The sequence below is a fragment of the Cervus canadensis genome, chromosome 3 (genome assembly GCF_019320065.1).
Source record: "Cervus canadensis isolate Bull #8, Minnesota chromosome 3, ASM1932006v1, whole genome shotgun sequence".
Classification (NCBI taxonomy): domain Eukaryota; kingdom Metazoa; phylum Chordata; class Mammalia; order Artiodactyla; family Cervidae; genus Cervus; species Cervus canadensis.
Window position 1 is genome coordinate 20,225,796 of NC_057388.1, and position 27,590 is coordinate 20,253,385.

General features: G+C 37.0%; 1 long non-coding RNA gene across 1 annotated transcript in view; it reads right to left on the reverse strand.

The window, feature by feature from the left end:
- Positions 1-20,529, reverse strand: part of LOC122437753 — a 23,223-nt gene extending 2,694 nt beyond the window's left edge. The window contains exons 1-2 of the long non-coding RNA XR_006268392.1: positions 20,411-20,529; positions 18,570-18,575 (exon numbers count right to left, since the gene is read on the reverse strand). This is a non-coding gene — a long non-coding RNA (uncharacterized LOC122437753). The remainder of the gene's footprint in view (positions 1-18,569; positions 18,576-20,410) is intronic.
- Positions 20,530-27,590: the final 7,061 nt, after the last annotated feature.

Consider the following 27,590-nt stretch of genomic DNA (forward strand, 5'->3'; position numbering starts at 1 on the left):
GTCCTGGGCTTTTGTTTGCTGGAAGATTTTTGATTACAGTTTCGATTTCTTGCCTGTGATGGGTCTGTTAAGATCTTCTATTTCTTCCTGGTTCAGTTTTGGAAAGTTATACTTTTCTAAGAATTTGTCCATTTCATCCAAGTTGTCCATTTTATTGGCATAGAGCTGCTGGTAGTAGTCTCTTATGATCCTTTGTATTTCAGTGTGGTCTGTTGTGATCTCTCCATTTTCATTTCTAATTTTGTTAATTTGGTTCTTCTCTTTTTGTTTCTTAATGAGTCTTGCTAATGGTTTGTCAATTTTGTTTATTTTTCAAAAAACCAGCTTTTAGCTTTGTTGATTTTTGCTATGGTCTCTTTAGTTTCTTTTGCATTTATTTCTGCCCTGATTTTTAAGATTTCTTTCCTTCTGCTAACCCTGGGGTTCTTCATTTCTTCCTTCTCTAATTGCTTTAGGTGTAGAGTTAGGTTATTTATTTGGCTTTTTTCTTGTTTCTTGATGTAAGCCTGTAATGCTATGAACCTTCCCTTAGCACTGCTTTTACAGTGTCCCATAGGTTTTGGGTTGTTGTGTTTTCATTTTCATTCATTTCTATACATATTTTGATTTCTTTTTTGATTTCTTCTATGATTTGTTGGTTATTCAGAAGCGTGTTATTTAGCCTCCATGTGTTTGAATTTTTAACAATTTTTTTACTGTAATTGAGATCTAATCTTACTGCACTGTGTCAAAAGATGACTGGAATGATTTCAATTTTTTTGAATTTTCCAAGACCAGATTTATGGCCCAGGATGTGATCTATTCTGGAGAAGGTTCCGTGTGCACTTGAGAAAAAGGTGAAGTTGCTTGTTTTGGGGTGAAATGTCCTATAGATATCAATTAGGTCTAGCTGGTCCATTGTGTCATTTAAAGTTTGTGTTTCCTTGTTAATTTTCTGTTTAGTTGATCGATCCCTAGTGGTGAGTGGGGTATTAAAGTCTCCCACTATTACTGTGTTACTATTAATTTCCTCTTTCATACTCGTTAGTGTTTGCCGTACATATTGCGGTGCTCCTATGTTGGGTGCATATATATTTATAATTGTTATATCTTCTTCTTGGATTGATCCTTTGATCATTATGTAGTGTCCTTTGTCTCTTTTCACATCCTTTATTTGAAAGTCTATTTTATCTGATATGAGTATTGCGACTCCTGCTTTCTTTTGGTCTCCATTTGCGTGAAATATTTTTTCCAGCCCCTTCACTTAGTCTGTATGTGTCTCTTGTTTTGAGTGGGTCGTAGACCACAATATGGGTCCTTGTTTTGTATCCATCTCAGCCCAATCTTTGCCTTTGGTTGGCATTCACCATTTACATTTAAGGTAATTATTGATAGGTTGGTCCCGTTGCCATTACTTTTTTTGGGTTTCACGTTTATCCAACCTTTCCTGTATTTCCTGTCTAAGAAGATCCTTTAGCATTTGTTGAAGAGCTGGTTTGGTGGTGCTGAATTCTCGCAGCTTTTGCTTGTCTGTAAAGCTTTTTGAATTCTCCTTCATATCTGAATGAGATCCTTGCTGGATACAGTAATCTAGGTTGTAGGTTATTCTCTTTCATTACTTTCAGTATGTCCTGCCATTCCCTTCTGGCCTGGAGGGTTTCTATTGATAGATCAGCTGTTATCCTTATGGAATCCCTTTGTGTGTTATTTGTTGTTTTTCCCTTGCTGCTTTTAATATTTGTTCTTTGTGTTTGATCTTTGTTAGTTTGATTAATATGTGTCTTGGGGTGTTTCGCCTTGGGTTTATCCTGTTTGGGACTCTCTGGGTTTCTTGGACTTGGGTGGCTATTTCCTTCCCCATTTTAGGGAAGTTTCAGCTATTATCTCCTCGAGTATTTTCTCATGGCCTTTCTTTGGTCCTTCTTCTTCTGAACTCCTATGATCGAATGTTGGGGCGTTCACGTGTCCAAGAGTTCCTGAGGTGTCCTCATTTCTGACCTTTTTTTCTTTTCCTCCTCTGCTTCATTTATTTCCACAATTTTATCTTCTACCTCACTTTCACTCGCCTCCGTTAATTCTATCTCTTGGTTCCCTCCAAGTGTTTTGTCTCATTCATTGCATGTTTCATTTTTAATTGACTCTTTTTTATCTTCTAGTCTTTATTAAACAGTTCTTGAATCTTTTCAATCTTTGTTTCCAGGCTATTATCTGTAACTCCATTTTGTTTTCAAGATTTTGGATCATTTTTATTATCATTATTCTAAATTCTTTTTCAGGTAGATTCCCTATCTCCTCCTCTTTTGTTTGACTTGGTGGCATTTTTCATGTTCCTTTACCTGTTGGGTATTTCTTTGCCTTTTCATCTTGTTTAGATTGCTGTGTCTGGAGTGGACTTTCTGTATTCTGGAGGTCTGTGGTTCCTTTTTATTGTGGAGGATTTACCCAGTGGGTGGGGTTAGACGATTGGCTTGTCAAGGTTTCCGGGTTAGGGAAGCTTGCGTCAGTGTTCTGGTGCGTGGAACTTGATTTCTTCTTTTTGGAGAGCAATGGAGTGCCCAGTAATGAGTTTTGAGATGGGTCTATGTGTTAGGTGTCACCTTTGGCAGCCTGTATGTTGACATTCGGGGCTATGTTCCTGTGTTGCTGGAGAATTTGCGTGGTATGTCTTGCTCTAAAACTTACTGGCTCTTGGGTGGTGGTTGGTTTCAGTGTAGGTATGGAGGCTTTTGGACGGTCACTTATTGCCTAAAGTTCCATGTAGTCAGGAGTTTTCTGGTGTTCTCAGGTTTTGGGCTTAAGTTTCCTGCCTCTGGATTTCAGTTTTATTCTTCCTGTAGTCTCAGGACTTCTCCAACTATACAGCACTGATAATAAAACTTCTAGGTTAATGGCAAAAAAATTCTCCCCTGTTAGGGACACCCAGAGAGGTTCACAGAGTTACATGAACAGGAGAAAAGGGAGGAGGGAGATAGAGATGAGCAGGAGGAGAAAAAGGGGGACTCAAGAGGAGAGAGACAGATCTACGCAGCTGTCTGTTCCCAGTGTGTTCTCCGTATCTCAGACACCTACAAGGAATCACAGAATTGGATTGGGAAGAGAAGGGGAAAGGAGGAAATAGAGGTGTTCTGAGGTAGAAAACAGAGAGTCAAGATTGGGAGAGAATAATCTTCGGTTTAAAGATAGGGCTTCTCTTTTTTTTCTTTTTTTGTAAGGTTATAGTGTAGTGAAAATGAAAATGTAGAGTAGTAGAGGAGTACTAGAGGACTTTAAAAGAAATAAGAGAAAAAGAAAAATAGAAAATAAAAGAGAAAACGGAAAGGAAAAAAAAGAAGAAAAAAGAAAAAGAAAAAAAAAGAAAAAAAACACACACAAAAAAAAAATTTTTTTTTCCCCTAATTAAAAAATCGTAAAAATCTATGTAAATGAAAGTTAAGGAGTAATGGGGGAGTAATAGGGAATTTTAAAGGAAAATAAAAGAGGAAAAATAAAAAAGAAAAAATATAAAAAGAAGAAAAAAAATTTTTTTTTTCCTTACTTAGAAAAAAAAAGTAAAAATATATCTAGGAGTTTCTCTGGAGCTGCTGCGGTCAGTGTGGGTTCGGCTCAGTTTCAGATAGCTCCTCGTTCCAGCTTACACTTCTCGATATCTACAGGGCCCTTCCGGTGAAGTCGGTGTTTTCTACAGGGATTTAAATCTGTTGCACCAGTCCCTTCTGAAGCGGTTCCCTTTGTTTATTTGGCTTCTGTTTGCCGGTCTCTTCAGAGCCTCATTTCCGCCCTGACACAGGCGGGCGGAGGTGGGCTCTTATTCAGTTAGCTAGTTCCATTGCGCTGCTGGGAGGGGCTGACGCTGCGGGGATGGGCTGGCGCTGCGGGGCGGGGCTGACGCTGCGGGGATAGGCTGGCGCTGCGGGGCGGGGCTGACGCTGCGGGGAGGGGCTGGCCCTGCGGGGGCGGGCTGGCGCTGCCGGGAGGGGCTGACGCTGCTTTCTCCGTCTGCGCTGCTCAGGCTCCCGGCTGTTCTATATGGAGCGCGCCCGCGCTGCGCTAGGTTCCAGCCCTCGGGTGTTACACAAAAGCGCGGAAGGAAAAGCTGCGCCTGCTCTCTGTGCCTTCCCCGTCAGAGCGGTCCAGGCAGCGAGGGGCTTGATGGGCGCACTATCCCCAGGTGTGGCGCACTCACTCCCTTCCGCGGACCCAGTCTCAGTTTCCGCCGGCGCCAGTCCGGCGCGCGCGCCTTCCGCCCTCCGCGTCCCCAGCCCCAGTCCCCGCCCGCGCCGGTCGGGTGCCTGCGCCCTGTGTCTCGCCGCGACCTTCCCCTCCCCCCTGCCTCCTGCCTCCGGCGGGGCTGGGCGGGTCCGCAGCCTGCGAGCTCTTCTCGGGACTTTCTCCGTCCCTTTGTTCTGCGAACGGCCGGCAGTGTGTTCTGGCCGGTTAATTTTCTCTCTTTTGGTCTCCCACAGTTCAAGTTGGCACCTCACAGAAGCTCCCTCCGATTGTCCTCAGGGCACTCAGGCCCGGACCCTAGCCCAAGCAAGGCGGCCTAAGACTCCCTTCCCGGGACGGGTCTCCGTCCTTAGCTCTTTTGTCTCACTTTTTATCTTTTATATTTTGTCCTACCTCCTTTCGAAGACAATGGTCTGCTTTTCTGGGCGCCTGATGACCTCAGCTAGCGATCAGAAGTTGTTTTGTGAGGTTTGCTCTGCATTCAGTTATTCTTTTGATGAATTTGTAGGAGAGAAAGTGTTCTCCCCGTCCTACTCCTCCACCATCTTGGCTCCTCCCTCTAGTCTATTTTTTTTTAACTTCATCAATAGGTTTATATAAAAGGCACTCTTTTGTCTCTGGCTTTTTTCACTAAACATTACCTCTTTGAGTCCTAAATGGTGTAAATATACTATATATTCCATCAAATACATATGCCACAATTTATTCATTTCCACTGTTGTTATGTTGATTGTTTCAGCTTACGCTATGACAAGTAATACTATTCTGTCGGTTATATATCTAGGAACAAAACCAAGGTCAGAGAGTTTGTGTAGGCTTGGTTTTGCAAACACTGTCAGTTTTTAAGTGGCTGTACCAGTTTAAACTTACCCATGTATAAGAGTCAATAACTGGTGTCTTCCTAGCTTTTCTTTTTCAATTTTCATTGGAGTAGAGTTGATTCATAATGCTGCTAGTCTCAGGTGTACAGCCGCAGAGAATCAGTTATACAAATATCCACTTTTTTGGGATTCTTTTCTCGTATAGCTGGTTTCTTAATTTTATACATTCTGGTGCATTTATAGCTGAATCTAATTTTTTTTTCTTGAAGTATGGTGAATGTATAAGTTACAGGTGTACAAATAGTGACTTACAGTTTTAAAGGTTATATTCTATTTGTAGTTATTATAAAATATTGGCTGTATGCCCTGAGTCATACAATATATGATTTATATTATACATAATAATTTGTATCTCTTAGTCCCATTCCGCCAGAATGCCCCTCCCCCTTCCCTCTCGACAGTAGTCTGATCTATTTTTTAATGTTTATATTTGGTTTGATTTTACTTTTTACAATTTTTTAATGTTTTTCATTTTACTGGAGTATAGTTGTTCCACACTGTGTGTTAGTTTTCTCTGTACAGCAAAGTGAGTCAGCTCAACATATACTTACATCCTTCTTTTTTGGATTTCCTTCCCATATCGGTCACCGCAGAGCACTGAGTTCCCTGTGCTATACAGGAGACTCTCACTAGTTATCTATTTTATACGTTAGTTTGACCTCTATATCTATGAGTCTGCTTGTTATATTCACTAGTGCATTGTACTTTTTAGATTCTGCATAATAAGTAATATCATACAGTATTGGTCTCTCTCTGTCTGACTTGTTTCACTTAGCATAATACCCTCCAAGTCCATCCATGTTGTTACAAATGGCAAAATTTTCACTCTTTTTTATGGCTAAATAGTATTCCTCAGTGTGTGTGTGTGTATGTGTGTGTGTGTGTGTGTATTCACTCATCTTCTTTATCCATTCATCAATTAGACCCTGAAATTGCTTCCATATCTTGGTTTTATAATTAATTGTTGCTATGAACATTCGAGAGTAAGACATTTTTTTAATTGGTGGCTTTTTTTTTTTTTTTAAGATATATACCCCAAAGTGGAATTGCTAGGTCATATGGTAGTTCTATTTTTAATTTTTTGAGAAAACCACATTATTTTCCATAGTGGCTACACCAACTTACATTCCCACTAACAATATACAGATTCCCTTTTTTCCCACATCTTTGCCAATATCTGTTATTTGTGTTCTTTTTGATGACAGCCATTCTGACAGATCTGAGGTGATACCTCATTGTGGTTTTGATGTACATTTCCCTAATGATTAGCAATGTTGAACATATTTTCATTTGCCTATTGGCCATTTGCATGTCCTCTTTGGAAAAATGTCTATCCAGGTCTGCTGCCCATTTTTAGATCTCATTGTTTGTTTTCTGGATTTTGTGTTGTATGAGCTATTTCTATATTTTGGACATTAATCACCTGTCGTACATGTCATTCACAAACATTTTCTCCCATTCAGTTGGTTTTCTTTTCATTTTGTCAGTGGTATCCTTTGTTTTGCAAATGTTTTTCAGTTTGATTAAGTCCCATTAGTTTATTTTGCTTTTATTTTCTTTGCTTTAGGAGACAGATCCAAATAAATATTGCTAAGAATGTTCTGCCTATGTTTTCCCCTAAGAGTTTTACTTTTGTACATGGGACTACAGAATGTCCTACTTTTATTCTTTCATTGATACATGTAACTGTGCAATTAATCCACTACCACTTATTGATGAGATTAACTTTCTCCCTTGTATATCTTTGCCTCCTTTGTCATAGATTGATTGACTACAAGTACCTGGATTTGTTTCTGGACTCTCTATTATGTTACATTGCTCTGTGTGTCTGTATTTTTCCTGATATCATACTGTTTAGATGACTATAGCTTTGTAGTAGAGTATGAAGTCAAGGAGTGAGATTCTTCCAATTCTGGTCTTTCTCAAGATTGTTTTGGCTATTTAGGGTCTTTTGTGCTTTTAGACACATTTTAAAATTATTTGTTCTACTTCTGCAAAAAATCCATTGTTATTTTGATAGAGATTGTACTGATTCAGTAGATTGCCTCAGGTAGTATGAACATCTTATCTGCAAATCAGTTAGTCTGATACACCACATCAGCAATTGGAGAACAGAAACCACATGATCATCTCTTTAGATAATCTTTTGACAAATTCAACATCCATTTATGACCAAAAAAAAAAAAACCAAAACAACAGTCCATAAGGTGGACATAGAGAGACTATGCCTCAATATAATAAAGATCATACATGACAAACACACAGCTAACATTATACTAAATAGTGAAAAGCTGAAAACATTTCTTCTAAGATCAGAAACAAGACAAGGATGCCCACCCTTGCCACTTTTATTCAACACAGTACTGGAAGTTCTAATCACAATAATCAGACTAGGAAAAGAAAGAAAAGTAATCTAAACTGGAATAGAAGAAGTGGGTTTTTTTGTTGTTGTTGTTTTCATGGAGCACTATGTTTTATTCATTCCAAACAATGGAATACAACACATCGAAGCAAATGTTTGTGTGTCCTACAAAAATCAAGAACAGGAAATTACACACTAATGCTGAAAAAAGTGTTCTAAATAGGGTGCTTATGTAAGTTATTCAAACAGGGAAAATAGGCAAGAAACCAAGATTATCCTAGATATTTATTACTCATACCCCCAAATTAGATGTTTTCTTAAAACACCTTACAAAACAGTTATTACTATGAATTTAGAAACTTATAATATATAAACCAACTTTGAAGATTCACAAAATTTCCTTAGAAAGCACTGCAGTTAATTCTAGAAGCAGATGTTCTGCCTATTGAATCAATAGCAATAGAACTATCTAAAAACAAGGAAAAACTTATTTTTCATAAAAGTGTGCTCCAACTGTGATTTTAGTATGCATTATCGATATGACAAAGTTGAACACCTTTTCTTGTTTACTGGCTTTTCGAGTACTGCCTTTTATGGAATGCAAGTTCAAGTATTTTGGATTTGAACAGGCAAACTCTAATGAATTTTCTTTCTTTATTGTTTTATAAAATTTCTGTACATTTTCCATGTGTAGTTGTCAACTATATGTTTAACAATGCTGCCCCTCAATTCTGAAACATGTTTTTCTTTTTTACTCTTTTAGTAAAGCTTTGATAAACAAAAGTTTATATTTTAATACAGTTCAACTTGTCAGTTTTTTTCTTTATGGTTCTAGCTATTGGTTTCTGTTTTGAAAATATGCTTCCAAATTCAATGTTCAGTATCTTATGTTTTCCTCTAAACACTTCATTGTTTTATCTTTCAACTTCACACTTCCATCTAAAATTGATTTTTGTTCATGGTTTGAGGTAGTAATTAGGAATTGTTTTTTGTTTATGCCTACACAATTGATAGAGAAGCAATTACTAAACAGACCATTTTTTCTCTCACTTTATTCTCAAATAACAGATGATTTAAGTGTGACTCTACATCTTTTTCATTGATCTATTTGTCTAATCTCGTGCTGTCCTGCATTTCCTTTATCATTATAGCTTCATAGTGAGCTTTGATAGCTAACATTATATATTCTCCACCTTTCTTTTTCTTCTTCATGATTTTATTTATGCTTTTCATCTCTATATAAAATGTAAAACACCTTGCTAATCCCAAAAATAAAGCCTTCTAAATTTTTTATCAGGATCACATTGAAGCTAAGGATTGGTTTATATGTTGACATCTTTTCAATACTGAGCTGACAATCCATGAAAATTGTATATTCTGACATTGATTTGTATAATCTTTAATTTTTCTCAACATGTTTTGTAGAGTTCTTGTGAATCTCCTACTAAATTTTTTGAAGGTTTAATATTTCTGCTGTTACTTTACTTTTTAAATTTTCTACCTGTTTGTAGCTGGGATATAAATACAAAATGATTTATATTGATTAGTTTTAAGATTTTGTGTAGAGGTTCTTTTATTCTTTCTACTTATACAATCACATTTATCTGTGAATAATGATGATTGCTTTGTTCCTTTTCAGCCCTTACATTTTTTAAACATTTTTCTTTCCTACTACTATCAATGACACCAGTACAATGCTGAATAGAAGTGGAGAAAGGGTATCATTTTATTGTTCCCAGAATCAGGGGAAACTTGTTCAAAATTTACTGTTAAGTATGGTGTTTTCTCCAGTGTTCTTGCCTGGAGAATCCCAGGGACGGGGGAGTCTGGTGGTCTGCCGTCTATGGGGTCACACAGAGTCGGACACGACTGAAGTGACTTAGCAGCATGGTGTTTTCTATAGAATTTTGTAGCTACATTTTTGGATTAAAAGTATTTCCTTCTTTTTCTAGTTTGCTTAAGAATTTTTATCCCAAATGGCAGTTGAAATTTATCAAGTGATTTTCTGTTTATATTGCTGTATGATTTTTCTTCTTTATTCTGTAAGTGTAGTGAATCACATTGATTTATTTTCAAATATTAAACCAACCTTACATTTCTGAAATAGACTAGACTTGTTGTGATGTTATTACTCATTTTATGTATTACTGGATTCAAATAGTTATTTTGGAGGAGGGTATCATGAGAGTAATTGGCAAGCTCTGATTTTTTTTTTATAATAAGCTAATTTAACATAAAATGCATATTTTTAAAAAAATTTCTATATTCTGTCTGTAAAGAAGCCCTACCCATCAACTGGTTTGCTTCTGTGATTTTAAAAAAAAGAAAGCTGTCCTAAAAAAAAAGGACTTTTACCAACCCCAAAGTTACTCTTGCAAGCATAACAGGTTATAAAGATGAAAATTCTTATCAGCTTTTAAAAAATTCTCTTCTCACTAAGATCCTAACAGTTATTTTAACTCTTGGACATACATGTATTTTCACCTGCAGTTGGTGAAACTAAGTATATTGAGGCATAATATAAGGTAGAATTCTTGTAAGATTTTTTTTTTTGCAAGAAATCTGGTATAAAACATTTTTAAGCTAAATTATGAAAAGGAAGCATTCCAAAGGCTAAAGTCATATAGGAAAGACTAATACACAGTTTTTTCACTAGAAATTGGTTTAAATATTCTCATGATAAAAACAAAAAATATCAGAATAAATGTCAAAGAAAATTTACAAACTCAAATATTTCCAGCATGTGTGACAGAGAAAAAGAAAATATCACTCCTAAGGGATAAACAGCTTTACAAACACATTTTAAAAATTAATCACACGAGTAGAAAATGAACAGCTGAAATAAATTATTAAGACACAAAATAAGAAATTACATAGCTTACATATGCATAAAATATATTTTAATCAAAGAAATATAAACCAAGGAAAAGAAACACCATTTTCAACTATCAGACTGAAAACATTATGTGTCAAACTGTTGACAAGTAGAAAACAGAAATGAACATGTTCAATTCTTCTGATAAAGTGTCAAAAAATTTCTTGGGTCAATTTTGGAAATTCCATAGAAAAACTTAAATTTTTATACATATACCTCTATTCAGCAATTTCACTTAAAAAACCTGATAAGAAAAAAACCTCATTGAAACTTGTAAAAGATGTTATAAAACTACTAACATATGTATAAAGTATATGTACTGAAGTAAAAAATACAAATGCTTTATTATTGTATAAAAAATAAGATGCTATTTAAGTTTTCTATCACTATGTAACAAATGGCAAAAAGTAAGCAGCTTGAAACAATGTCCATTTATTAGCTCATGGTTTTGTAGGTCAAAAGTCTGTCATAGCAGGACTAGATTTTCTGCTTAAGGTTTTTGTAAGTCAGCTATCATAGCCTTCGTTGGAGGCGTTGGGGAAATAACTTCCAAGGCTCATTTTTGTAGATTACAATTCCTTTGACAATAGTACTGAGTCCTTGTTTCCTTGTCTGTCAGCTGAGGAGTAGGGGATACTCTTGGCTTCCAAAAATCAGCTCCTGCAACTTCTAGACAATATTGTATCAAATCATTCTCATGCTTTGAATTTCTGACTTCTCCCACCTCTGGTCTCTAGATTCAGATTTAAATCCCAAAAGATTAAGATAAACTCCCTATCTTAAGTTCAACTGATTTGGGATGTTAATTACATCTGCAAAATCCCTTCATAGCAGTGGATACACTAGTGTTTAACAACTGAGAGGTATGTCTACCAGTGGCAGAAATCTTGAGGGCTATCCTAGAATAACTACCACAGATCCCAAATAAAATGCATTATGACTCTTATGTATCTGTAAATGACAGAATACATATAAATTTTCACATATATGCATACTTTTTGCAAAAATATATTAGCTAGATTATCAGTATTTATATTTTATATAATTTATATATTTTAATATACATATAATATATACATACATATAATGTATTTTTAAATGTGGTTTTAATGTTCCTTCTAGCTTGGGAATTTTAACATAATGGACAGTATTATAATTTTTAAAGAAGTAAACATATTTTTGCACCCTGTCTAGACATTAATATTTCTAGAAATAAGTGAATGTTTTGTTAATATATTTACCTATCTAATGGTGTTCCAAGTGTTATGCTTCCAAATCAGAGACCATATTGACAGTATCAGAGCAAGCTTACATGGAGGCACAAAAATATACTTACAAATTTTGCAGTTACTTTGAGCAGTTAAAATCCCATTTTGATGCATGCTCAATTGAGAATTAAAAGTTCAAATATTGATTTGCATAGGAAATTAGCAATTAAGTACCCATATAATTAACTTGCACCTGCCAATTGATGCACCAATTAAGTTTGCAGATACCTTAAAAGAAACTTGTTGAAAATAAAGTTTCTGACATTTTTTACAATAATTTGTAGATATTTGAAAGCAAACAATTCTACAGAAAGGTATATGTGGTGGTCATGAAAACATTACAATTACTGGGTATATAAGTGACCAAAAGCCCAATTGCTGTCATCTGAAACTCATCTTCAGGTTGGCACAGATCAGGTTTGCCATGGGCACCTCAGTGCCAAAGACTAGACACAATAGGGACACCAAGGCAGATCTGTGCTCGGGAGACCCAGGACTCCAAACTGAAGACTTTGGCACAAGGACTACTCAAATGCACCTTTACATAGCAGAATTATGTCCCCCTGCCAAAATAAGCTTTGGCACCTGTGACTATGACCATCTAGAAATACAGTCTTTGTAGATGTACTCAATTTAAAATGATGTCATACCGTATTAGAGTGAACCCTAAATGGAGTGACTGGTTATAATCTCTCCTGAAAAAAGAGATACTGTTCAGACACACACAAAGGGAAGATGGCCATGTGACAGAAATTACGGACCAATTAGAATGATGCAGATACAGACCACAGAATGCCAAGGATTGCTAGCAACCTCCAGACGCAGATACATAGATCCTTCTACATACTGGTTTTATTTCTTTTGGATATGTATTCAGAAGAGGAATTGCTGGATCGTATAGTAGTTATATTTTTAACTTTTGGAGAAACCTTCATACTGTTTTCCACATTGGCTTTCCTATTTCACAGTCTCATCAACAGTAAACAAAAGATCTTTTTTCCACATCCTCTACAGATTTTATGAATTGTCTTTATGATGGTAGCCATTCTAATAGGCATATGGTTGTATCCTATTGTTTTGATTTGCATATGCCAGCAAATTTGGAAAACTCAGCAGTGGCCACAGGACTGGAAAAGGTCAGTTTTCATTCCAATCCCAAAGAAAGGCAATGTCAAATAATGCTCAAACTACCACACAGTTGCACTCATCTCACATGCTAGCAAAGTAATGCTCAAAATTCTCCAAGCCAGGCTTCAGCAATACGTGAAATGTGAACTCCCAGATGTTCAAGCTGGTTTTAGAAATGGCAGAGGAAACAGCGATCAAATTGCCAACATCTGCTGGATCATCGAAAAAGCCAAAGAGTTCCAGAAAAACATCTATTTCTGCATTATTTACTATGCCAAAGCCTTTGACTGTGTGGATCACAATAAACTGTGGAAAATTCTGAAAGAGATGGGAATACCAGACCACCTGACCTGCCTCTTGAGAAACCTATATGCAGGTCAGGAAGCAACAGTTAGAACTGGACATGGAACAACAGACTGGTTCCAAATAGGAAAAGGAGTACGTCAAGGCTGTATGTTGTCACCATGCTTATTTAACTTATATGCAGAGTACATCATGAGAAACGCTGGGCTGGAAGAAGCACAAGCTGGAATCAAGATTGCCGGGAGAAATATCAATAATCTCAGATATGCAGATGACACCACCCTTATGGCAGCAAGTGAAGAAGAATTAAAAAGCCTCTTGATGAAAATGAAACAGGAGAGTGAAAAAGTTGGCTTAAAAGCTCAACATTCAGAAAACTAAGATCATGGCATCTGGTCCCATCACTTCATGGCAAATAGATGGGGAAACAGTGGAAACAGTGACTGACTTTATTTTGGGGGGGCTTCATAATCACTGCAGATGGTGATTGCAGCCATGAAATTAAAAGACGCTTACTTCTTGGAAGGAAAGTTATGACCAACCTAGACAGCATATTAAAAAGCAGAGATATTACTTTGCCAACAAAGGTCCGTCTAGTCAAGGCTATGGTTTTTCCAGTGGTCATGTATGGATGTGAGACTGTGAAGAAAGCTGAGCGCTGAAGAATTGATGCTTTTGAACTGTGGTGTTGGAGAAGACTCTTGAGAGTCCCTTGGACTGCAAGGAGATCCAACCAGTCCATCCTAAAGGAGATCAGTCCTGGGTGTTCATTGGAAGGACTGATGCTGAAGCTGAAACTCCAATACTTTGGCCACCTCATGCAAAGAGTTGACTCATTGGAAAAGACCCTGATGCTGGGAGGGATTGGGGGCAGGAGGAGAAGGGGACGACAGAGGATGAGATGGCTGAATGGCATCACCGACTCGATGGACAAGAGTTTGGGTAGACTCCGGGAGTTGGTGATGGACAGGGAGGCCTGGCGTGCTGCGATTCATGGGGTCGCAAAGAGTCGGACAACACTGAGCGATCGAACTGAACTGAACTGAATGATTAGTGAGGTTGAGTACCTTTTAATGTAACTATTGGCCATCTGTATGTCATCTTTGTAAAATGTCTATTCAAGTCATTTGCCAATTTTTTTTATTGCATTGTTGGTTTTTACTATTGAGTTTGTTAGGTATTTATATGTTTCAGATATTAGTCCCTTATCACATATGTGATTTGCAAATATTTTTCCTATTGTATAGGTCATCTTTTCACTTTGCTCATGTCTTTTGTTGTGCAGGAGACTGTTTAGTTTGATGTGGTCCCATTTGTTAATTTTGTTGTTATTGTTGAATGTGGTTTAGATGCCATATCCAAAAAATCATTGCAACGTGCACATCAAAGAAATATTCCCTGAGGTTTTCTTCAAGAACTGTTATGGGTTCATATCTTATATTTATATCTTTAATCTATTTTGAGTTAGCTTTTGTTAGTGGTATAAGATAGAGTTCTAGCTGCATTCTTTTTCATGTGAATATCCAGTTTTTCCCACCATCATTTATTAAAGAGACTGTCTTATCGCCATGGACTTATTTTGGCTCCCTGATCAAATATTAATTGACCAGATTACACCATCCTAACGGCAGAAAGCAAAGAGGAATTAAACAGCCTCTTGATGAAGGTAAAGAGGAGAATGAAAAAGTGGCTTAAAAACTCAACATTCAAAAAAAAAAATAAAAAAAATAAAAATAAAAAAAAAACAAAAAAAAAAAACCTCAACATTCAGAAAACTAAGGTCATGGCATCCGGTCCCATCACTTCATGGCGAATAGATAGGGAAACAGTGGAAACAGTGACAGACTTTATTTTCTTGTGCTCCATAATCTCTGGGGATGATGACCAAAGCCATGAAATTAAAAGACACTTGCTCCTTGGAAGAAAAGCTATGACAAACTTAGACAGTGTATTACAAGGCAGAGACATTACATTGCTGACAAAGGTCTGTCTAGTCAAAGTTATGGTTTTTCCAGTAGCCATGTATGAATGCGAGAGCTGGACAATAAAAAAGTCTGAGTGCCAAAGAACTGATGCTTTTGAATGGTGGTGCTAGAGAAGACTCTTGAGAGTCCCTTAGACTATAAGGAGATCAAACTAGTCAGTTCTAAAGGAAATCAGTCCTGATTATTCATTGGAAGGACTGATGCTGAAGCTGAAGCTCCAATATTCTGGCCACCTGATGCAAAGAGCTGACTCATTAGAAAAGACCCTGATGCTGGGAAAGATTGAGGGCAGTAGGAAAAGAGGATGACAGAAGAGGAGGTGTTTAGATAGCATTGCTGACTCAGTGTACATTAGTTTGAGCAAGCTCTGGGAGATGGTGCAGAACAGGGAAGCCTGATGTGTTGCAGCCCATGGGGGTTGCAAAAAGTCAGACACAACTGAACAACAATATATTGCTCTCAATTATTTCAGAGCTCTTGATTCCATTCCATTGGTTTATGTGTTTGTTTTCATGCCACCATCCTACTGGGTTTTTTCTTCCTGTTTTATTGAGATATAATTGACATACAGCTCTTCATAAGTTTAAGCATAATGATTTGATTTACATACATCATAAAGTGATTACCACACTAAGTCTAGTTAACATCCACCACCTTATATATTAATACTTACAAAATATGACTATTTTGCTTATGATGGGAACTTCTAGGATTTTCCCTCTAAGCAATTTTTTAATATACCATATAGTAGTGATAATTATACTTATGATATTGTACATTATAGCTCTAGTACTTAAATATAACTAAAAGTTTATACCTGTTGACAACTTTTATTCAGTTTTCCCTCCTCTATTCACAGCTTTCTCACCCCTCAGTTCAGTTCAGTTCAGTCGCTCAGTTGTGTCTGACTCTTTGCGACCCCATGAATTGCAGCACGCCAGACCTCCCTGTCCAGCTGAAACTCCAATACTTCTCACCTCTAGTAAGTACAAATATGATCTCTTTGTCTGTGAGTATGTTTGTTTGCTTTTCAAGTATAAATTACCCACAACACTATAAATTTTCATTACACATTGTAGGGAATCAATGTTTCTATATATTTCAAATTGATCACTGTAAGTCTAGTTAAGATATGTCATCATACAAAGATGCTATATAGTTACTGATTATATTCCCCATACTGCACAATTCATTGTTCTTCTCCAGTTGCTCAGTCGTGTCCACCTCTGTGCGACCCCATGGACTGCAACACGACAGGATTCCATGTCCTTCAACATCTCCTGGAGCTTGCTCAAATTCATGCTCTTTATGTTGATGATGCCATCCAACCAACTCCTCTTCTGTCATCCCCTTCTCCTCCTGCCTTCAATCTTTTCCAGCATCAGGGTCTTTTCTAATGATTGGCTCTGCACATCAGGTGGCTAAAGTGTTGGAGCTTCAGCTTTAGCATCAGCCCTTCCAGTGAATATTCAGTATTGATCTCCTTTAGGATTGACTGGTTTTATCTCCTTTCAGTCCAAGACTCACACCACAGTTCAAAAGCATCAGTTCTTTGGTGTTCAGCCTTCTTCATAGTCCTAATCTCACATCCATATGTGATGACTGGAAAAACCGTAGCTTTGACTAATCAGACTTCTGTTGGCAAAGTAATGTCTCTGTTTTTTAATATGCTGTCTAGTCTTTTGTCATAGCTTTCCTTCCAAGAAGCAAGCGTCTATTAATATCATGACTGAAGTTGAAGAAGGAATTCATAGGGCCTGGACCCCATCTCAGGCCTGTCTGTGCTGATCGTGCGCGGCCACCTCTCCAGTGGACTCTGAACTCTGTGCTTAGCGCCTGTGGGAATGACAATGGAAGGATAAGACCCCCCTCTGGGCAGGGGAATCTTGAAGAAGAGAAAACAGACACTAATCACCCCTGCCTCCGGACACTATCTATCAGAATGTAAGCACAGGCTTATCAGTTATTAACTATTTGGAATGTAACTGCGGGCTTATTGATTATTGACTGTTTGAACACATAACACGTGAATGATGGGGTTATTGTAGTTGTATTTACCCTTCCTTTGTTTATGTAAGTCTCAAGGGAATTGGGATAGTGGGTTTGGACACATGGGGTATAAAAGATTTTCACAAATGCTGGTCGGGGTCCTTGGCTAAGAGGAGACTCTGCCTTGGGCCCGCCGGCGTAATAAACTGCACTCCACTATCTGCATTGTCCTTCTGAGTGAGTTTGTTTCCCGGAAAGCGTGGCTATAACAAAGTCACCATCTGCAGTGATTTTGAAGTCCAAGAAAATAAAGGCTGTAACTGTTTCCATTGTTTTGCCATCTAATTGCCATGAAGTGGTGGAACTGGATGCCATGATCTTCATTTTTTAAATGTTGAGTTTTAAGCCAGTTTTTTTCACTCTCCTCTTTCACCTTCATCAACAGGCTCTTTAGTTCCTCTTTCTTTCTGCCATAAGGGTGGTGTCATCTGCATATCTGAGGTTATTGACATTTCTCCCAGCAATCTTGATTACAGCTTGTGCTTCATCCAGCCCAGCGTTTTGCATGATGCACTCTGCACATAAATTAAGCAGGGTGACAATATACAGTATTGTTGCACTACTTTCCCAATTTAGGACCTGTGTCCGTTGTTCCATGTCTGGTTCTAACTAGTGCTTCTTGACCTGCATACAGGTTTCTCAGGAGGCAGGTAAGGTGGTCTGGTATTCCCATCTCTTGAAGAATTTTCCAGTTTATTGTGATCCACACAGTCAAAGGCTTTAGCATACAGAAGTAGTTGTTTTCCTGGAACTCTCTTGCTTTTTCTGTGATCCAATGGATCCACTGGTTGTTGGCAATATGATCTCTGTTTCCTCTGCGTTTTCTAAATCCTACTTGAATATCTGGACATTCTCAGTTCACGTACTGTTGAAGCCTGGCTTGAAGAATTTTGAGCATTACTTTGCTAACATGTAAAATGAGTGCAATTTTGCAGTAGTTTGAATATTCTTTGGCATTGCCTTTCTTTGGAGTTGGAATGAGAACAGATCTTTTTCAGTCCTGTGGCCACTGCTGAGTTTTCCAAATTTGCTGGCATGTTGAGTGCAGCACTTTAACAGCATCATCTTTTAGGATTTGAAATAGCTCAACTGGAATTGCATCACCTGCACTAGCTTTGTTCATAGTGATGCTTCCTAAGTCCCACTTGACTTCACATTCCAGGATTTCTGGCTCTAGGTGAGTGATCACACCATCGTGATTATCTGGGTCATTAAGATCTCTTGGTGTAGTTCTATGTATTCTTGCCAGCTCTTCTTAATATCTTCTGCTTCTGTTAGGTCCATACCAATTCTTTCTTCCTTTGGTATCTCTAATTTTCTTGAAGAGATTGAGAGGGTAACAGGCAGGAAGGCCAGGGGTCTCCAAATGGAGGAAAGAGGCTGCAAGTGCCAGACATTTTTATCTCTCTTAAGTGGCAGGAAGAAACAAACCAGCGATATTTTTCCTTCTCTATAGAAATTTAAAAGGAGGTTTCTTTTAAAATACTGTGTTGCCATGACACCTGGTTTCACCTGAAGCTAACTACTCTTAAACCTTGAGTTAACCAATACATTTCTTTTTCTTATGGAAATGTTGTCTTAAGATATGTTAATGTACCCCAGACTCTATCTTCAAGTTGGTTCTGCCAAACGGCCTAACCTATTTACTCAGATATTGTTCCCTAATCTATGTAAATGAAACTATTTGTTGGTATTCTGCCCTTCTACAAGATTCAAGTCAATCATTTTATGGCCAGGGATGAATTATCTGGTGCCATTCTAAATTTTATGACATTCCTTTCTTTTCATTAACAGACTGTGAGTGACTGTATAACATACAGCTAAATACTAGGAGGGGGGTACTCTTTTGCCCCCTTCTGATGCCTATGTCAGAAGCTTTCTCTATCTCCTTTATACTTTAATAAAACTTTATTACACAAAAGCTCTGAGCGATCCAGCCTCATCTCTGGCCCCGGATTGAATTCATCTCCTCCGGAGGCCAAGAATCCCGGCGTCTTATCGTTCAGCAACAACCTTTCAAGATCACTAGTATTTCCCATTTTATTGTTTTCCTCTATTTCTTTGCATTGATCACTTAGGAAGGCTTTCTTATCTCTTCTTGCTATTCTTTGGAACTCTGCATTCAAATGGGAGTATCTTTCCTTTTCTCCTTTGTGTTTCCGCTTCTCTTCTTATCTCAGCTGTTTATAAGCCCTCCTCAGGCAATCATTTTGCCTTTTTGCATTTCTTTTTCTCGGGGATGGTTTTGATCACTGCCTCCCATACAATGTTACAAACCTCCGTCCACAGTTCCTTAGGCACTCTGTCTATAAGATCTAATTCCTTGAATGTACTTGTCACTTCCACTGTATAATTGTAAGGGATTTGATTTATGTCATACTTGAAGTGGTTTTCCCGACTTTCTTCATTTTAATTCTGAATATTGCAATAAGGAGTTCATGATCTGAGACACAGTAAGCTTCCACTCTTGTTTTTGCTGACTGTATAGAGCTATTCCACCTTCAGCTGCAGAGGGTAATCAATCTGATTTCGGTATTGACCATCTGGTGATGTCCATATGTCGAGTCGTCTCTTGCGTTGTTGGAAGAGGGTGTTTCCTATGGCCAGTCTGTTCTCTTGGCAAAACTCTGTTAGCCTCTGCCCTGCTTCATTTTGTACTACAAGGACTAATTTGCCTGTTATTCCAGGTATCTCTTGAATTCCTACTTTTGCATTCCAGTCCCCTATGATGAGATGGACATCTTTTTTTTGGTGTTAGTTCTAAAAGGTCTTGTAGGTCTTCATAGAACTATTCAACTTCAACTTCTTCGGCATTAGTGGTTGGGGCGTAGACTTGGATTACTGTGATACTGAATAGTTTGTCTTGGAAATGAACAGAGATCATTCTGTTGTTTTTGAGACTGCACTCAAGTATTGCATTTCAGACTCTCTTGTTGACTGTGACGACTACTCCATTTCTTCTAAGGGATTCTTGCTCACAGTAGTAGATATAATGGTCATCTGAATTAAATTAGCCCATTCTGGTCCATTTTAGTGCGCTGATACCTAAAATGTCAATGTTCACTCTTGCCATCTCCTGTTTGGCCACTTCCGATTTACCTTAGTTCGTGGATCTAATTATCCAGGTTCCTATGCAATATTGTTCTTTACAGCATCGGACTTTACTTTCACCATGAGACTCATCCACAACTGGGCATTGTTTCCACTTTGGCTCAACCTCTTCATTCCTTATGGGGCTATTTCTCTGCTCTTCTCCAGTAGCATATTGGGCACCTACTGACCTGGGAAGTTCATCTTTCAGTGTCCTATCGTTTTGCCTTTTCATTCTTTTCATGGGGTTCTCAAGGCTGAACTGGTTTGCCATTCCCTTCTCCAGTGGACTATGTTTTGTCGAACTCTCCGCCATGACCTGTCCATCTTAGTTGGCCCTACAAAGCATGGCTCAGAGTGTCATTGAATTAGACAGGGCTGTGATCCATTTTTGGTTGTTTTTCTGTGATTGTGATGTTCATTCTCCCTGCCCTCTGATGAATGAGGATAAGAGGCTTATGGAAGCTTCCTGATGAGAGGGACTAACTATGGGGAAAACTGGATCTTGCTCTGGTGGGTGGAGCCATGCTTATTAAATCTTTAACACAATTAAAAGCATACTGTGTTAGTTTGTTTGGTTTTTTTTTTTGTCTGACATTTCACTTAGCATAATACCATCTGGTCTACCATGTTGTGGCAAATGGCATGACCTCATTTTTTTTTTATGGCTGAGTAATATTCTATTGAATATACATATATTCAATAGAATATTGATATATAATCAATATATATATCAATATATTATATTGATATATATATTATATTGATATATATAATATATATTATAAATATACAATGTATACATATATATATCCATATATAATATATAATCAATTATATATATATATATATATATATATATATAAAACATCTTCTTTATCCATTTATTCATCAGTGAGCACTTAGAATGTTTCTATGTTTTGGTTATTACAGATAATGCTAAAATGAACACTTTGTTGTTGATTGATCACTAAATTATGTCTGGCTCTTTTGACCCCATGGACTGTAGCCCGACAGGCTCCCCTGTCCATAGGATTTCCCAGGCAAGAACACTGGAGAGGGTTGCCATTTCCTTCTCCAGTGGATCTTCCTGATCCAGGGATTGAGCCCACTTCTGCATTGGCAGTCTGATTCTTTACCACTAAGTCACCCATGCCCAAAATGAACATGTGTGTGTGTGCATTCTAAGTCGCTTCAGTCATGTCTGACTCTGTGTAACCTTATGAACTGTAGCCCCCCCCCCCCCAGGCTCCTCTGTCCATGGGGATTTTCCAGGCAAGAATTCAGGAGTGGGTTGCATGCCCTCCTCCAGGGAATCTTCCCGACCCAGGGATAGAACCTATGTCTCTTACATCTGTTGTATTGGCAAGCATGTTTCTTTTTACCACTTGTGGCATCTGGGAGTGCATATATCTTTCTAATCAGGTTTTTTTTTTTTTTTTTCCTTCTCATAAAAATACCTACGAGTAGCATTGATGTATCATATGGTAGCTCTATTTTTATTTTTTAGGAATCTCAATACTATTTTCCATATTGGTTGCACCAATTTACATTCCCACCAGCAATGCACAGGGTTCCCATCTCTCCACATTCTTGTCAACACTTGTTACTGGTGATCTTTCGGATACGAGTTGTTCTGACAAGTGCAATATTTCATTGTGGTTTTCATTTGCACACCCCTGATAAGTGATGTTGAACATCTTTTCATGTGTCTGTTGGCCATCTGTATGTCTTCTTTGAAAAAATGTCTACTCAGAGCCTCTGCCCATTTTTCAATAGGGTTGTTCTTATGATGTTGGGATGTATGAGTCATTTGTATGTGTTGTATATGAACCTCTTATCAGGTATTATCTTTCATAAATATCTCTTCTCATTCAGTAGGTGGCCTTTGCATTTTGTTGACAGTTTCCTTTGCTGTACAGAAGCATTTTAGTTTGATTTACTCCCATTTGCTTATTTTTGCTTTTGTTTCCCTTGTCCAAGGAGACATACTAAAAAAATAATAATAATAAATTACTAAGATCAGAGGCAAGGAATGCACTATGGATTTTTCCACAAGTTTTATGGCATCAGTTCTTATACTAAAGTATTCAACCCACTTTATTTATTTATTTTTTTTTCCAGTGGGTTTTGTCATACATTGATATGAATCAGCCATGGATTTACATGTATTCCCAATCCCCATCCCCCCTCCCACCTCCCTCTCCACCCGATTCCTCTGGGTCTTCCCAGTGCACCAGGCCGGAGCACTTGACTCATGCATCCCACCTGGGCTGGTGATCTGTTTCACCATAGATAGTATACATGCTGTTAATGCCCACCAAGTCAAACAAAAGAGGAGGAGATAGGGAATCTACCTGAAAAAGAATTTAGAATAATGATAATAAAAATGATCCAAAATCTTGAAAACAAAATGGAGTTACAGATAAATAGCCTGGAAACAAAGATTGAAAAGATTCAAGAACTGTTTAATAAAGACCTAGAAGAAATAAAAAAGAGTCAATTAAAAATGAACAATGCAATGAATGAGATCAAAAAACACTTTGGAGGGAACCAAGAGTAGAATAACGGAGGCAGAAGATAGGATAAGTGAGGTAGAAGATAAAATGGTGGAAATAAATGAAGCAGAGAGGAAAAAAGAAAAAAGGATCAAAAGAAATGAGGACAACCTCAGGGACCTCTGGGACACTGTGAAACGCCCCAACATTCGAATCATAGGAGTTCCAGAAGAAGAAGACAAAAAGAAAGGCCATGAGAAAATACTCGAGGAGATAATAGCTGAAAACTTCCCTAAAATGGGGAAGGAAATAGCCACCCAAATCCAAGAAACCCAGAGAATCCCAAACAGGATAAACCCAAGGCGAAACACCCCAAGACACATATTAATCAAATTAACAAAGATCAAACACAAAGAACAAATATTAAAAGCAGCAAGGGAAAACAACAAATAACACACAAAGGGATTCCCATAAGGATAACAGCTGATCTATCAATAGAAACCCTCCAGGCCAGAAGGGAATGGCAGGACGTACTGAAAGTAATGAAAGAGAATAACCTACAACCTAGATTACTGTACCCAGCAAGGATCTCATTCAGATATGAAGGAGAATTCAAAAGCTTTACAGATAAGCAAAAGCTGAGAGAATTCAGCACCACCAAACCAGCTCTTCAACAAATGCTAAAGGATCTTCTCTAGACAGGAAATACAGAAAGGTTGTATAAACGTGAACCCAAAACAACAAAGTAAATGGCAACGGGACCACACCTATCAATAATTACCCTAAATGTAAATGGGTTGAATGCCCCAACCAAAAGACAAAGATTGGCTGAATGGATACAAAAACAAGACCCCCATATATGCTGTCTACAAGAGACCCACCTCAAAACAAGAGACACATACAGACTAAAAGTGAAGGGCTGGAAAAAAATATTTCATGCAAACGGAGACCAAAAGAAAGCAGGAGTCGCAATACTCATATCAGATAAAATAGACTTTCAAATAAAGGATGTGAAAAGAGACAAAGAAGGACACTACATAATGATCAAAGGATCAATCCAAGAAGAAGATATAACAATTATAAATATATATGCACCCAACATAGGAGCACCGCAATATGTACGGCAAACACTAACGAGTATGAAAGAGGAAATTAATAGTAACACAGTAATAGTGGGAGACTTTAATACCCCACTCACAACTAGGGATCGATCAACTAAACAGAAAATTAACAAGGAAACACAAACTTTAAATGACACAATGGACCAGCTAGACCTAATTGATATCTATAGGACATTTCACCCCAAAACAATCAACTTCACCTTTTTCTCAAGTGCACACGAAACATTCTCCAGAATAGATGACATCCTGGGCCATAAATCTGGTCTTGGAAAATTCAAAAAAATTGAAATCATTCCAGTCATCTTTTCTGACCACAGTGCAGTAAGATTAGATCTCAATTACAGGAAAAAAATTGTTAAAACTTCAACCCACTTTAAAATTTATTTTTGTGCATGGCATGAGAGAGTAGTCCAGTTTGATTCTTTTGCATGTATCTGTGCAGTTTTCTCAACATCATTTATTGGAGAGGTTGTTTTTTTCCCCCACTGTATGTTCTTACTTCCTTTTTCATAGGTGAATTGCCCATATAAAGTGTAGTTTCATTTCTGGATTCTCTATTTTGTTCCATTGATCTATGTGTCCATTTTTGTGCTAGTACCATGCAGTTTTGATCACTGTATTTGTAGAATAGTTTGAAATTAGGAAGTGTTACATATCCAGTGTATTCTTTCTTCTCAAGACTGTTTTGGCTCTTTGAGGTCTTTTGTGTTTCCATACAAATTTCTAATTCTATGAAAAATGCCATTGGTATTTTGATATAAATTGCATTGAAATCTGTGTATTTTCTTGAGTAGTGCGGTTATTTTAATAGTATTAATTCAGTCCATGAAAATGGTATATATTTCCATCAGTTTATATCATCTTCAGTTTCTTTCATCAGTCTTTTACAGTTTTCCAAGTACAGGTCTTTTACTCCTTAGTTAGATTTATACCAAGGTATTTTAGTTTTTCTCTTACAATGGTAACTGGAATTATTTTCTTAATTCCTTTTTTAAAATTGCAGTATAGTTGATTTACAATATTGTTTTAGTTTCAAGTTTACAGCATAGTGACTCAGTTATACATGTATATATGTATGTATCAATTTTCAATTCTATTCCTTTATAGCTTATTAAAAGATATTGACTATAGTTCCCTGTGCTAAACAGTAAACCCTTGTTGTTTAAACTATTTTATAAATTTGAATGTACATCTGTTAATCCCCTTTTCCAGTGTATCCCACCTGCCTCTTCTCCTTTAGTAATCATAAGTTTATTTTCTATGTTCACTAGTCTGTATCTGTTTTATAAATAAATTCATCTGTATTATTTTTTGATTCAACATATGAGTGATATCATATAATATTTATCCTTCTCTGACTGCCTTACTTCACCTAGTATGATAATCTCTAGTTGCATCCACATTAATGCAAATATCATTATTTTGTTCTTTTTCATGGCTGAATAATACTCAATTTCACATACACACACACACACATCTTTATCCATTCACCTGTTGATGGACACAGGTAATTTCCATCTCTTGGCTATTGTAAATACTTCTGCTATTAAAATTGGGGTGCATGTATCTTTTTTAAAATTAATGTTTATTGGAATATAGTTGATTTGTAAAGTTGTGTTAGTTTTCAGGTGTATAGCAAAGAGAATCAGTTATATATATATATATATATATATATATATATATATGTGTGTGTGTGTGTGTGTGTGTGTATTTCCACTCTTTTTCATTATTTTTTCCATATAAGTCATTACAAAGTATTGAATAGAGTTCCCTGTGCTATACAGTAAGTCTTTATTTTGCTTATCTAGTCTATATATAGTATGTATAGTAGTATGTATATGTCAATCCCAATCTCCCAATTTATCCCTCCCCTCCCCTTTCCCCCATGATAACAGTAAGTTTTCTACATCTCTGATTCTATTTCTGCTTTTCAAATAGGTTCATTAGTACCATTTTTTAGATTCCACATATAAGCATCGTCATGATATTTGTTTTCTCTGTGTGACTTACTTCACTCAGTATGATCATCTCTAGACCCATCCATGTTGCTGCAAGTGGCATTATTTTGTTCTTTTTTAAGGCTGGGTAATATTCCATTGCATATATGTACCACATCTTTATCCTTTCCTTTATTGATGGACATTTAGGATATTTCCATGTGCTAGCTATTATAAATAGTGCTTCAATAAACATTGGGGTGCTTGTAGCTTTTCAAATGATGGTTTTCTCGAGATATATGCCCAGGAGTGGGACTACTGGGTCACATGGTCGCTCTGTTTTTAGTAAAGAATCCTCAAACTGTTCTTCATAGTGGCTGTATCAATTTACATTCCCACCAACAACGTAGGAGGGTTCCCTATTCACCACACTCTCTTCAGCATTTATTGTTTGTAGAGTTTTTGATGATGGTCATTCTAACTGGTGTGAAATGATACCTCATTGTAGGCTTGATTTGCACGTCTCTAATAATTAGTGATGTTGAGCAACTTTTAATGTGCATTTTAGCCATCTATGTGTCTTCTCGGGAGAAATGTCTGTAGATCTTCCATCCATTTTCTGATTGGGTTGTTTGACTTTTTTGATATTGAGCTGCATGAGCTGTTTGTATATTTCAAAGATTAATTTCTTGTTGATTGATTCATTCACAAATATATTTTTCCATTCTGAGGGTTTTCTTGTTTTGTTTATGGTTTCCTTTTCTGTGCAAAAGCTTTTAAGTGTGAGTGGGTCCTATTTGTTCATTTTTGCTTTTCTTTTGCCTTGGGAGACTAAATATTGCTATGATTTATGTCAGAAAATGTTTTGCCTGTGTTTTCATCTAGGAATTTTATGGTGTCGTGTCTTATATTTAAGTCTTTAAGCCATTTTGAGTTTAGTTTTGTGTATGGTATGAGGGAGTGTTCTAACTTTTTTGATTTATATGTGACTGTTCTGCTTTCTCACCACCATTTGCAGATATGTGGGTTTATTTCTGAGCACCCTATCCTGTTCATTGATCTATAAGTCTGTTTTTGTGCCAGTACCATACTGTTTTGAAATCTTTAGCTTTGTAGCATTGTCTGAACTCTGGCAGGGTTGTGTTTTGTTCTTTTTCCTTCAAATTGCTCTGGCAATTCTGAGTCTTTTGTCATTTGATATAAATTTTAGGATTATCTCTACTAGTTAAATGAAAATTATGTTTAATTTGATAGGGATAACATTAAAATGTAGATCGTCTTGGGAATTATGGCCATTTTAACTATATTGCTTTCTTATCCAAGAACATGAGATATCTTTCCATATTGATTTCTCTTTCTGACAGTTCATTTCTAGTGCATAGAAATGTAACATACTTCTTTATGTTAATTTTGTATTCTGCAATATCACTGAATTCATTGAAGCACTCTAGTAGGTTTCTGGTGCTGTCTTTAGAATTTTTGGTGTATAGTATCACAGCATCTGCAAACAGTGACAATTTTACTTCTTTTCCAATTCTGATTCTTTTTATTTCCTTTTCTTATCTGACTGCTGTGACTAGGCTTGTAATACCATTTTGAACAAAATTGGTGAGACTGGGCACTCTGATACCAACACCAGACAAAAATATTACCAAAAAGGGGGGAAATTATAAGCCAATATCACTGATGAACATAGATGCAAAAACCTTCAACAAAATATTAGCAAACCAAATTCAATAATATATTAAAAAATCATACACTATGATCATGTAGATTTATCCCAGTGATTGAAGAATAGGTCAGTATCTTTAAGTGAATCAGTGTGATACACCACATTAATAAATTTAAGAATAAAAATCACATGATCATCTCAAAAAAGATACAGGA